This window comes from Grampus griseus, assembly GCF_964374135.1.
Source record: "Grampus griseus genome assembly, chromosome: 14".
Lineage (NCBI taxonomy): Eukaryota > Metazoa > Chordata > Mammalia > Artiodactyla > Delphinidae > Grampus > Grampus griseus.
Genome location: NC_139008.1, coordinates 55,345,973 through 55,359,499, shown reverse-complemented (window position 1 = coordinate 55,359,499; position 13,527 = coordinate 55,345,973).

Below are 13,527 nucleotides of genomic sequence, written 5' to 3'. Positions count from 1 at the left end.
GGAAAGTTTTAGAAGTAAGAAAAGAGCCTAACATATTCATGACAGAAGTAAACCTAAACCTAAATATGTCAAATCAATAAACGCAAATGGGCTAAACTCGCCTATTGAAACAAAAGTCTTTCAGATGGGATCACAAACTCTTGTATGCAAGATGCACTTAAAGTCAACTAGAAAGTTGAAAATAAAAGTATGGAAAAAGGTGTACCAGGAAAATACAAACAGAAAGCAAGGGTGTCATCTTAATATAAAAGGAGACTGAAGTCAAGGCAAAGATTTATTAAACAAAGAATATTTTCTATAATTCTAGGCAGAGCAGTTCATAAAATTATATAATAATTATGGATATGTTGCAAATAGCGTTAGGAAGCAGAAACTATAAGAGAGACCAGGAAATGCAGAAGTCAAGTAGTAAGAGACTGGTTTACTTCTCTCAGTTCATGGTAGTCAAGTGGATAAAAATTAAGAATAAAGAAGACATTCTCTAATAACACCATATACAAAAATAAACTCAAAATGGATTAAAGACCTAAATATAAGACTGGAAACCATAAAACTCCTAGAAGAAAACACAGGCAGTACACTCTGACATAAATCGTAGTGGTATTTTTTTTTGGATCTGTTTCCTAAAGCAAAGGAAATAAAAGAACAAATAAATAAATGGGACCTAGGGACTTCCCTGGTGGTCCAGTAGTTAAGACTCCACACTCCCAATGCAGGTATCACAGGTTCAATCCCTGGTCAGGAAACTAAGATCCCGCATGTGGTGCAGTGTGGCCAAAAATATATATATATATAAATAATTAAATAAAAATAGGGACTTCCCTGGCAGCCCAGTTGTTGGGACTCCATGTTCCCAGTGCAGGGAGCGGGAATGCGGGTTCAATCCCTGATCAGGGAAATGGGATCCTGCATGCCCCATGGGGAGGCCAAAAATATATATGTATATATAATGGAATACTACCTAGCCATAAAAAAGAATGAAAATTTGCCATTTGCAACAAAATGGATGAACTTCGAGGATATTGAGCAGAATATCACTGTAGATTACAGTTGAGTGGAGGGTGGGGTATAGCTATTGGAGTCAGGTAATAAATAGATTTTGGGCCCAAGTCCATCTTACAGTGGACCAACGGGTCCCTGAACCTACCCTATAGTTACTTCAGTTCCTGAATGCCTAATTGGAGCAGACATACTTAACTTAAAAAATCTCCACTTGGCTCCCTAATTTGTGGATCAAGGCTATTCTGATAGGAAGGCCATATATTATTATCATAGTATCGTAAGGCCAAAATAGTAAACCAAAGGCAATGCTGCATTGCTGGAGGAATCACAGAGATTACTGCCACCATTTCTTTTGGAAGATAAAGTGCACTATTTAATTCATTTTATTATAGAAGATGTCTTAGAAAGACAGCAGTAGAATGTTTTAAATTACTCTAATTGCAGCTGCAATTCCACTTGTATCCTCTTTACTAGAGCAAATCAGCGTAGCCCCTAGAACTTGGCAGGAAACTATACATTTGGCAAATGCTATTTTCTCTCTCTCATTAATAAGAGAACACTGGCAGCAGTTTGCTTTCACCTGTCAAGAACAATATTTCTTCATTGTCTTATCTCAGGTCCGTGACAGCTATGACTCTCTGTCATAATTTAGTGTACAGAGACTTGGACCATCTCCCCATCCCATGGGATGCCAATTCTTGTCCATACACTGATGACATCATGCTGATAGAATGATAAGTGAGCAGACTATACTGGCTACCCTAGATACCTTGGCAGGTCATCCATACCATAACCTTGGAGGTAAATCCCACAAAAATTTAGGGGTCTGTCTCCTCAGTGAAGCTTCTGGATTCCAGTACTTAGGAGCATATCAGAATATACCCTGCAAAGTGAAAGACAAGTTGCTGTACTTTGCACCCCGTTACACTCTGAAAGAGTCACAATACTTGTCCTGCTTCTTTGGATTTTGGAAGCCAGATACAACACACTAGGTGTGCTACTTATACAATAAGTATAATCCATAATACTTTTAGTTTTGAGTGTGGCTCAGGGATACTGTGATTTATGAATTATATATTCATCCCTGTTTCTGGCACAGAGTTTCCCAACCTTTGGAATTTCCTGAGCAATAAGCAAAAAAATGGGAGCATTTTTTTTGTCATAATACTTGGTCTCTTGTCCTCAGTTCCCGAAATCACTTCAGAGCCATAAAAGTGAAATGGGTGTCTTATCACCTTTCCATCACTACGGGGTTTATGTTACTGAAGGGACTTTTGGAAAGCACCTAAGGGTTACTAGGGAAGCAACTACACAATCGGGGGTTGGAACTTTCAGTCCTACCCCCTGATTTCCAAAGAGGGGAGGGAGACTGGCGGTTGAATCAATGGCCAATGGCTAATGATTTAATCAATCACGACTATGTAATGAAGCCTATAAAAGTCCAAAAGGAGAGGGTTAGGGGCGCTTCTGGATTGGTGGACATGTGGAGATTTGGGGTGAGGACATGGAAGCTCCACATCCTTTCACCGTACCTTGCCCTATGCATCTCGTCCATCTGGCTGTCCCTGAGTTATATCCTTTTACAATAAACCAGTTATCTAGTGAGTAAATGGGTTTCTGGAGTTCTGTGAGCAGCTTTAGCTAATTATTCACACCCAAGGAAGGGATTTGAGGGAACCTCTGATTTATAGCCAACTAGAGGCACAGGTAACAACCTGGGCTTGGGATTTGTATCTGAGGTAGAGGGCAGTCTTATGGGACTTCACCTGTGGAATCTGATACTATCTCCAGGTTGATAGTGTCAGAATTGAGCCAAATTGTAGGATACCCAGCTGGTGTCCAGAGACTTGCTTGGTTGTGTGGGAAAATTCCACCCCCCACACTGGAATTTGATCCAGGACCCAAATAGGCTCAGAGCAAGAGTAGGCTCGCCAGTTGGTTCAGGCTGCAGTGCAAACATCTTAGTGATGTTGGTGCTGTAAGTTTCTGTGTCAGATTACTCGATGGAACCTGGTCCCGGCAGGTCCTCATAGGCCAATCACGACATAGGCCTCCAGAATTGGCAGAAGTCCTGGTTCTCTTCAGCCAATAACTACTCCTCCTCTTCAGAAACAGCTCCAAGCCCTCTACTGAGCCCTCATCTACTGGCCACAGGACACTAAGAGGTATTCTCCGATCCACCAAGCCGTAATGTTGAGTGGGTGTAGTGGCATTCATCATAAAGTGAAAGGGGTGTATGGAAGAACAGGCTTGAGTTGGTCCCAAAGGCCCAGTATGTTTTCAGGAATGTGACTCACACTCCCAGTGAGTCTGGTCCTGTCATACTGCTCTCTCCCTTCCATATCTGAGGCCTCACAGGGTAGTTCAGCTGAGAAAGAAACATTTTGAACCTGGCTTATAGGTGGTTCTGCATGACATCTGGCACTAGCCAAAAGTGGCGTGCTGCTATATTACAGAATCTCTAAGGAGAACACAGTGTTCTGAAGAACACTGGGAAAAGGATTTTTTCCCCAGTGGGCATAACTTCAAGCATACATCATGTGGCTTAGCCAGTCAGGATGTATAAGAAACAAGATGGTCAAGCCTGTGCTTAACTTAGAATAAAAGCAAAAATACATGAAATGGCTTACAATGCCTTTCATATCTTGCCCCATGTTCACACTCTAACCTCAACTCCTACTGCGCTCATTCCTCTCACTCACTCTGTTGCAGCCGCACTGGTCTCCTTGCTGGCCCTTGTACAAACCAGGCACATTCTACCAGAGAGTCTTTGCACATGCTGTTTCTCCTCTCTGATCTGCTTTTCAGTCAAAGGGCCACATGGGTCATCCCCTCAACTCCTTTGGGTCATTACTCAAGTATCACCTTCTTAGTGACATCTTCCCTGGACATTGTTTAAAATTGCACTTCCCCAACCCTATCTTCCATCTCTGTTTCTCTGTTGACAATCTAATATACTATATAGTTTATTCATCTTGTTTATGTCTGTTTCCTCATCCCACTAGAATGTAAGTTCCATGGGGATAGGAATTTTTAACTATTATCTTCACTGTTAAGTCCCCTTTTCCTATAATAGTACCTGGCACTGACAGGCACTCAATAAGTATTTGCTGAATGAATGAACATCAGTCTGGGGAAGAGGCTTGTGAATAAGTTTCTAAGAATGTACTCTGAGTCTGGGTGTACTCTGTACACCTGGGTCCACATGAATGCGCACCAAAGGAGCTTTGCAACTAAACAGATATCACCTATTCCGTGGATGTCAGCTAGTCTCTTTCTACAGCCACCTCAGCCCTTGGCCAATGAGTTCATGAACAAAGTGACCACGGGGCCTGGGGTTGCAGTTAGGCATGTGCTCAACAACATGAACTTCACCAAGACTGACCTAGACTATCACCATTGCTGAGGGTCTAAGTTGACAGCAGAGCAACTTATCTGAGACAACACAGTGCCAAACTTCAGGGGGATGAGCTTGCCACTTGGTGGCAGATCAATTACTTTGGGCCGCAAGAGGGCAGCAATTTGTTTTCTCTGGAAGAAGGGAGCTTATTTTGGATAGGTCTGCTCTTGCTGCCTTACTTCTTTCAGCAATGCCATATGTGAATTTATTAAACTTATTTACTGTCACGATATCCCACGTATTACTTCTCACTAAGGAAGTCATTTTACAACTGAAGAAGTAAGGCAATGGGTTGAAGTTCATGGGTACTGTCTTTACCATGTACCCCATCACCTAAGAGCATCTGGCCTGAGGGAACACTGCAATGGACAATGAAAAATCAGTTATGATGCCAGCTAGTTGATAATATCTAGCAAGTCTGGGGTACTGTCCTACAGGATGAATTATTTTCTCCAAGCCAGTGACCACTTTATGGTGCTGTTTCTTACACAGCCAGAACACATTGGTCTAGGAACCAAGGTCTAGGAACACCATGTCACTGTTACTTCTAATGATCCCTTCATAAAGTTTTTGCTTTGCATGCCCATAAAATTGGGCTTTACTAGCTAGAGGTCTTACTATCCAAAGGAGGAATACTTCTACCAGAAGACAGGACAATGAATCCATTGAACTGGATGTTGAAACTACCACCTAAACATTTTGGCTCTTGTGCCTATGATGTAGAAAACATAAAGAGGATTAGTGGGCTTCCACTTGATAATTAGGAGAAAACTGGGTCACTGATATAAATTGGGGCATGGAAGACATTTCCAGAACTTAGAGGGTCTTCTAGGGCAGTTCCTAATATGTTCACATCCACTAATAGAAGGTGGTAGAAACTATAGGCAGGATCATTATGGGCTCAGACACCTCAGGATGAAGCTTTGAGTCATCCTACCAGGTAGAGAATCCAGACCAGCTGAGATGCTGACCGAGTAAAAAGGGAATACAGAGTGGGAATGGAGAAAGGTAGTTCTAAATATTAACTGGAACCTCAAGACCAGTTGCAGAAAGAAGGCCTGTATTTGTACATTAAGCAACTTGCCTCCCCCCTTACTTCCCCTATTATTTGAAATAAAATGTATTGGTAGTAGTCAACTTGATAATTTAGTCCTTTGGATAGAGGTTATCAAGCAGAGTGTAGGAATAAACACCACACAGTGAGTGATAGATCTTTATAGCTTCCTTTTATAAAGAAGGGAAATATGTTTTTTACGTTGTCATGTTAAGTTGCCGTTGTTATACAGATGTTTATGAATGGGTAGAATGAACATGTATGCATAGTGACTAGCCAAAGAGATGAATGGTAGTAAATAAAGTGATTTTGATACCCGACACCCAATCCATCCTCCTAGTGTGCCTTCCTATAATACAGAGGTTGGAAAGCAAAGAAACGTTTCCCAAAGTTTTTTTTTTTTTTGGCTGTGCCGCGTGGCTTTTGGGATCTTAGTTTTCCCACCAGGGATGGAACCCCAGGCCCATGGCAGTGAAAGTACGGAGTCCTAACCACTGGACCGCCAGGGAATTCCCTCCCAAAGTCCTTTTGCCACTTGAATTCTGAGTGTGAATTGGAGTCCACTCATTAGATTTGGAAGGTAGAATTGGAGAGCCATCTTCCTCCTTCTTGCTGTTTTCTGCTGGCACATGTAGTTGAGGAGACATTTAATTTAACTTCTCTGCAGCAACATTCTAGCAGTTGTTAAGAGGCAGTTGTGTGATGTTGGCAGGCCCCAATTCTCCACCTTTCTTGTTGTGGGGGTAGAAGCTCCCCTGGCAAGCCAGGCCTGTAGTGTTTTTCTGGGAGTCAGCCCTGGAGACCCAGCATGCAGCCCATTCCTCCAGCCCTTCCAACAATATTACAATCATCTCTGTTTTACAATCCTTCTTTTTAATGTGCCGAGAATGGTCTGCATTTCCCGTAACTAAATCCTCACTGATATACCTTTATCCAAAGCACTCTACCCAGCTCACCTACTACATACTTAAAAAGTTATGAGGCAATATTAATTCATAAAAACTACATACTAGTTTTATTTGAAGTTATAGAGGTCAGTATCAGAAGAATTAAAAAAAGCTATACCAGGTTTGCTCTGGAGCATGGGCCTAGGGGTGGAAAGGTAGAGTGTACATATTTGTTTTCATCATCAGCTTTTCTACACAATGGAATTAGTTACCGTATATATATATATATATAACTATATATATATATAACTTGATAAGATAGACATAAAAATAAATGAAAAGGTTAAAAAAATTGAGTGAGATTTTGACATTTAACTTGAAACTATTTTTAATACACAGACTTGCAAAGTCACTGAATAATTCATTAAGACGAGAACCTTAGGCTTACTTCCATATACAAATAATAATTTCAACAGACTTCTTCTAGATATATTGAAAACACTGGATAGCCTGAAAACTTCTCTTTCTCAAAGAAGGTCTATTATCTAAAGTATTGAAAATGGCTCTCCTTCTCAGTCCTGAGAAGCACTGTATTCACAGGTTTGGCAGGCAAAATGTCATCCCCCCTCCGATGACATCCACATCCTAGTCCCCAAAATCTGTGAATATGTTAGGTTATACAGCAAAGGAAAATTAAGATTGTTAATCAGCTGGTCTTAAAATTGGGAGATTGATTATTCTGAATTATTTAGGTAGGCTCAACATAATCAGAAGGAATTTAAAAGTAGAAGAAGGAGGCAGATGGAGTCAGTCAGAGGAAGATGTGACTATGGAGAAAAGGCACAAAGAGAAGCAATCCTGATGGCTTTTTAGATGGAGGAAGAGGGGCATCAGGCAAGGAATGTGGGTGGCCTCTAGAATCTGGGAAAGGCAAGGAAACAGATGCTACCCAGAGCCTCTAGAAAGGACCATAGCCCTGTCAATGCCTTGATTTTAGCCCAGTGAGATCCGTGTTAGACTTCTGATCTTCAGACCTGTAAGATAATAGATTTGTGTTAAGGCACTAAGTTTGTGGTAAGGTGTTGCAATAGCAATAGGACAGCGATACAACATCGTATAAACAGTATTCTAGCAAAAGGAGCTGATATCTAGTCATGACACTGAAAACCAGCTGTAAAAAAAAAAAAGAGGCAAGTCATCCATTTGACTCTGAATGTTCGGAGAACCTCTCAGTGAAAAAGACTCTTAGCTAACATTTCGGTTGTGGAAGTTTTTCACATTTTGTCATTGACACCTTCACTGTGAGACAGTAAGAAAGATGCCTTTTTTGCTATAGTTTCTGTATCATCAGAGGTTACCCAAACAGCAGCTGGACTATGAGAGGTTCTCAGTGAAGGGTCTGGGATGAAGGACACACCCCTTCACCAAGGTGATGAATAAAGAAGAGTGAGGCACTGAAATTTCTTGGTTGCTAGGTTGACACCTTTAAAAGCTGAGGTGTTATCCCCATTTCTTCTCTGCTTAATATGTTAAATTAGGGGCCATAGAGAACAAGCACAAGATGTGAACGTGGCAAAGAGTTCACATCTGAACTCACAACCTGAGCTCTGAACACAGAAGTGTGAGTGAGCATTGCCCACAATGGTTATGACCATGAGGTTGGTGAGTGGGTCTCCTGGGCTATAGAAATCCCTTGAAATTTTACCAAAATTTGTATTGCTTATTTTTTATAGCTTTCATTGGATTATATAGGAAGTCTGCAAAACATTCCATGGAAGATGCTTTTGATCTTTTAGGGGCTGGAGTCCAGACAGCTTGCAATGTAAGCTCTCTGAGAACAGAGACATGTAGATTCCCTACAATCTAAACATGAGTGGTATAGAAGAATTTTCTAATTGTGGAAGAAAGGAAATAATATGTTTAGTTTAATTTGCTTCCTGGGAAATGGGCTTGGAATTGACAAAACATAGAAGAGGTGGCGGTAGCCAAATATCAGAGGGTGGTTTTAGTATCAGAAAACCTATTCCAAACTGTGGCTGATTTGTATACAAGTTGATATACTTTGGTAACAGCCAGTTTTACTGGGTAAAAATCTCAGTTTTAGTGAGTGGGTAAAGACTGAAGAATATTTCAAAAGGGATCTAGCCCTGTATTTTGTTCAAAATATAAGAAGAGTCATAGTTTAACTCAAATTTCGTCAAGAAACACAACTGTTTTCTCTACTAGTACTGAGCCTCTCAGCCCTACACCACCTTTTCCTAGATATGAACACGTGCTCCAGAATTAAAGTTATTAAACAACCTGATTTAACTGAAAAAAAAAAATTAATGCTGGGAATTCCCTGGTGATCCAGGGATTAGGACTTGGTGCTTTCACTGCCAGAGCCCAGGGTTCCATCCCTGGTCAGGGAATTAAGCTTCTGCAAGCTGCGCAGTACAGCCAAAAGAAAAAAAAAAATAATAATGCTGAGTTGTGTGGAGATGTGGCTTCTAAAAATATGAGGACTAACAAACTATTAAGTTTTCGAGGAATATGAGGTACGTATAGGAAATCAGTAGCTGAAGAATATTTATTACATTCAAAAACACTTTAAAAAACAAAATTCTCAAGTTTGTATTCACTTTGCAGGTATTATATAACCCCTTTAAAATTAACTAAAGTGCTGAGTATTCTATGGAGGAAAAAAATTATCTTGTGCTCACATTTGAAGGTTTCTCTCAGAAGTAAACCACTGAAAGAATCCACAGTATTGCTTTAAATTTTTTCCATTGGGGAGGGGGGTGTGAAGGTGTTTATCATCTTTCAAATTCAGTCACTTGTCCTGAAATGGATTGGATAGTTAGATGATAACATTAAAATAGGTCTCTCTAAGCTATAGAAAACAAGATTCTTAAATTTTTGACAAGGAGAAATGGAACAAAAAATAAAGCAAGTCATACACTAAATAATGTTAAAAATCCTGCTGTTACTTTAAAAATATTTTACTACTGGGAATTCCCTGGTGGTCCAGTGGTTAGGACTCGGTGCTTTCACTTCTGTGGGACCAGGTTCAATCCCTGGTCAGGGAACTAAGGTCCCACAGGATGTGTGGCACGGCCAAAAAAAAATTTTTTTTTATTACTAAGGGAAAATAGGACAAAAGTATTAAACCCAACTCTTTCACTTCCTTGTTTGTAGATAATGCCTGCCTATGTGACTGTTTTTACTTCCTTTGAAGCTTCCTACAAGAAATGAACCATTTATATGAGTTTTTATAAACTCTTAGCTAAAGACTTGTTCACATATTCTCAGAAAGGAATAATCAAAGGCTGGCACTAGAAATTGACAAAAAAAAGAATTTAGTTTAGATCTCTTAATAATTTAAAGAGCAATCTAAATTATAGAATTTATATAGAGTTCATCTCTGCAGGCCCTGAAGAGCTTGACCCTACCACTAATGCCCTCTCTTGGGTACACGTGTTTCAAATCTAAACCCGATCACTTTATTCCTTCCTGTTTAGACTGTTAGTTCATGTAGTTATTACAATGGTTTAAACCTGTACCTTATTTGTGTTACTAAGTATTCAAAATACCTTTGGGGTTAGGATGAGTAATTAAAGCTCACTCCTACAAAACTTAACTCTCCTTGATTCCTGAGGAGAGAAATAATTTCATTTTCCTGATTTGGCTTTAACTTCCAATTATTATTTATATAAGACCCATCCACTTGCAGAGCTATTTTCTTTGCACTATAATTATTTTCTTCTGGTCCCAGGAAACAGAAAGTGACTCAAGTTTATTGTATCCCAGATCGAACAACTTAATATAAGTAACAAACACTATACCTTATTGTATGTCTAATATAAGAAGAGGGTAAACATATCTCTATGTTTATCAATAGACTATTAACAGAAAATATTAACGAATAGATTTGGGATAGTTTTCTTTTCAAAAAGCTTATGCTTCAAATAGAAGTGACAAGTGGGAAAGAATGAGTGGGTTGCAGAATTTTCAAAAGCCTAAAACCAGGATCCAGGAATCTTTAGCAGAGGTAGGATGTGCCTATTTTCAGCACAGCCCGACCTGCACCGCTTTGCAACTAACCAAGGAAAGCCTGAGTGGCGAGACAATACTACCCTCTAGGGGCAACATTTTTACTTTCACAACTTCCACAGCAAAGGATCAATCAAAAGATAAGAAGCCATACACAGGGGCTTCCCTGGTGGCCCAGTGGTTGGGAATCCGCCTGGCAGTGCGGGGGACACGGATTCGAGCCCTGGTCCGGGAATATCCCACATGTCGTGGAGCAACTGTGTGCCACAGTTGCCACGGGCTGTGTTCCACAACTGCTGAGCCTGTGAGCCACAACTGAGCCCACATGCCACAGCTGGTGAGGCCCGTGTGCCTGGAGCCCGTGCTCCGCAACAGAAGAGGCCAACGCAATGAGAGGCCTGTGCACCGCAATGAAGAGTGGACCCCGCTCACCGCAACTAGAGAAAGCCCGCGTGCAGCAACAGAGACCAACACAGCCAAAAATAAATAAATAAATTTATTAAAAAAAAAAAAAAGCCATACACGGTATAGCTCCATAGCTCCGCTGTGACTGCACAGTAGATATTAGTAGCTATTGTTGTTAGCATTGATGCTTTCAAAGAAGTAACTTAAGCACACTGTCAACTGGCTAATTATTCAAGGTTATTTACAATCCTTTCTTTTCCTGTTTTGTTCTGTTAGAATTTACATGATTGACTACAGAAGTTGGGATAAGACACCTGACTAGTTTTTAAAAAAAATAATTCTAATAAAAAGGGTGAAGAGATAAAAATTGGAATTAATCTCAAGCAAGAGACTTAGGGCTCATAGACGGATACTTACTTGGATTCTTGTTACAGGCTTACTTTTCCAATTATTTTTTCCTAATTTTGGTAAAAAGTCCAGTGACAGAGATTCCCAATCCCTCAGACATATGAGCTGCCCACCTATTTAGTTAATCTTATTAGATAGAAATTAACTTATACAATTTATAAAACAGGGAATTAACTTATTATAAATCAAATACTAACCGTAGAACTTTTAGGTTTCCTCTGCCCCCTGCCCTCCCCTAGCTGAGTATGTTAGCAAATATGCTTCACTACTACTTTCTATGTGTATCCTAACAGCTTATATCTGGGATTGTTGTTTTACTGGGTTTCTGCATTTTCTCCACCCTTCATCCCAGATTAATCTGTTCATTTGTTGACAACTGTCATGTTCTAGAAAATGAGATCAAAGACTGATAGCTGCATGTTCTCCTGTCTTAAAATGTTAAGGAAATGGTCTGCTGGAAGCACTGTTACTTTTTAGTTCTATGTATTGAGCTGTCATTGACCTTTAGGCCAAAATGCCAGACACTTAACTGCCCTACTTTATAAAGACTTAGTAGTAATATCAGTAGTCCGTAGTAAAGCTGACTTTCTGTATTACATATATATACATATATATAATAGTTTCCTATATTTTATTTTATTAAACATTTTCCAGCTTTATTGAGATATAATTGACATATAACATTGTGTAAATTTAATATGATGATTTGATACATGTATATATTGGGAATTGTTTACCACAGTAAGGTTAGTTAACACCTCCATCACCACACATAATTATTTGTGTATGTGGTGAGAATATTTAAGCTCTACTCTCTGAGTAACTTTGAAGTATATAATACAGTACTGTTAACTATAGTCACCATGCTGTATATTAGTGCCCCAGAACTTATAACTGGAAATTTGTACCATTTAACCAACACCTCCCCATTTCCTAGTTTACTATATTTAAAGTGTGAGTTTTGTTTTAGTTGGGGGTTAATTTTTTCTCTAATTTTATATTGAAGTGAGAAACAGAAGAACATAATGAAATCACTACACAGACAACAGACAAAAGTTTTATTTTAAAAATTTACAGTTTAGTATAATGTAATTCCATACACAGAAATATACAAAAAATACATACGACTAAAATTGTATTTTAAACAGAAAACCATAAATTATATTTCATGGTTTAATTTCTGTGACTATTTTTTGCCTATGAGCCAAAAGGCTATCTCCAAACAATAAAGCAACTAAGTGAAGAGCTCAGGTGTTATTCTCGATGGTATCATTCTTGATGGCCCTGGATAAAACTAGATTACCATAAATTGATAGTACATAAATTGAATAAATAATTAAACATTAAATTAGAATTTAGAAAAAACAAGATTAAATACCATAAGGAATAGAAATAAAAACTATCAGAGCAAGAAATGAAAAAAACATGAAGAGAAAAGCAAGTAAGATCATGCCCTCATAGCAGGAGGCAGATGCAGCAGGACTGACAGCTTATGGAGCACAGAGAAGAAAAAATCCCAAGAGACAATGAGAAAGTGTCCTAAATTAGGAGAAGGTGGAAAGAGTGAGTAAACGGAAAGAGTAAACGCAGGTCCTTGAGTGTAAGGGATAAGAGACTGAAATACTGCCCACTCCCCCCTGACAGGATTATCCAGAAAGTCTATGTATCAGTTGTAGGTATTTGATTCCAATATCATTGTTTTTTAAAAGAATTATCCTTTTTACATTGCTAGTACAAACACTTAATTTTTCTCTCAATATCAGCATTTCAATATGTGTGCAAGAAGTTGAAGATTTCTTTTGATAAATACTCAGCTCTACAATGACGTTCAAATTCAATTGGTCTTTCCTAAGCTACCTGAACTAAGTTTAAGATCAACTTCAATGTGGGTCTGTCAGCACAGACACGGCTGAGGGGGATGGTGCAGAGGCCACAAGAACCATTCAAATTCACTGACATAGACTCTACAAGAAAACAGGTCTGCAACATTAATAAATATTAATAACAACAATATAGCAATAATCAATATAATTTATAACTTCTATATTAATCATTAATGTATAAAATTTGTCAGTTAATTAACGATTCTTATTTTGGATATTCCTCTAATAAACACGTTTCTTAACCTCTCTAAGCCTAAATTTCCTTATCTGTAAAAGTAAGATACTAATGGAACCCATCCGAGAGTTGCTGGGAAGATTAAACGGGATGATGCACTCTAGCCTGGCTACAGTAAACACTTTTTTCAGGTAAACGATCAGTAATTGCTAGTACTGACATTTTCTAACACCCATATTTTTGGGCATATGCAACGCTCAAAAGAGGGAAAAGAACAGAGA